A 1,074-nucleotide genomic window follows, 5' to 3' on the forward strand; every position below is an offset into this window, starting at 1 on the left:
AAATTGTGGTGCATATATCGGGTACAAAACATATACCAGCTCCATGCTCTTCACATGTCATTAAATATGGCCCTCATGTTGAGATGGACCATTAGCCTGCCTTTCAAAAATCCCGATAATCTGGATGTGCCAATGAAGGTTACTTAGGAAGATGAACATTTGCACTACTTTCAGCTTTTTGCCCTATTTAACTCAGGGTCTCCCAGGATAATGGTGCCATTTACACACTGAAATACCACAGTGAAGGATTGCATACCAAAAGACTACTTAGCAATACTCCACTCTCTCTTTTTTGGCCAAGTTTTAAGATAATTCACAAAATAATGGTTCCTAATATGCCTAGACGCAAGAATGATAAGGGTTTGTGCTTTCCATATTTCTCGCTTTTTCATTTTCTCAAAGTGAAATATGTACTCCAAGTTGCACGGAGCCTTATTGTTATGTCAGAAAGATAGGTAGTTAAGAAGGGTTCAGACTTGAATCATCCAGCCTTTTAAAAAAATCAAAGTGTAGCCTTGAACTTGGTATACTATCTGGTCCTCAGCAGAGCATCCCAAGAGTCAAAAGTTCACGGCTCCCTCTTTGCTGTTACTCTCTGCTTCATATCTTATCTTATTCTTCAAGGGCTAACGTTGTTTTGATATTCCCAAACATGCCATACGATTGGCGTGGGCACGCCCTAGGTCTCACACGGTGGGCATAGGGATCACCTGGGCCAGGTGGTAAAATCCTTGGTGATGGTTGTCTTCTCCCTTGCAGAACCTAATCCTAGAAACCGCGTCACACTTTGAAAGGGAAAGGTTTTGTTCATCGAGAAAAAGAATGTTACATGCTAGTCAGCCTTCCACGGCCATTAATGCCAATTCCCCCTGAGAGGAAACTTTCGCTCTAACCAGATAAACCTAAGACGGCATGGCCCTTCCCTGCGAGCCACACCGTACCCCTGTCCCTGAGTATTTGCGATGTACCAGAGGCTGTACGCAGCGAAGTGGGGACACAGCGATGAGGAGACCTGGCCCATAAATCTCTCAGGGTAGTGGGGAAGGAACCCCGGTTGGAGCACTACAAGACAGA

Source organism: Echinops telfairi, unplaced genomic scaffold, assembly GCF_000313985.2.
Source record: "Echinops telfairi isolate 266 unplaced genomic scaffold, ASM31398v2 ScPeMD7_7475;HRSCAF=8513, whole genome shotgun sequence".
Taxonomy (NCBI): Eukaryota; Metazoa; Chordata; class Mammalia; order Afrosoricida; family Tenrecidae; genus Echinops; species Echinops telfairi.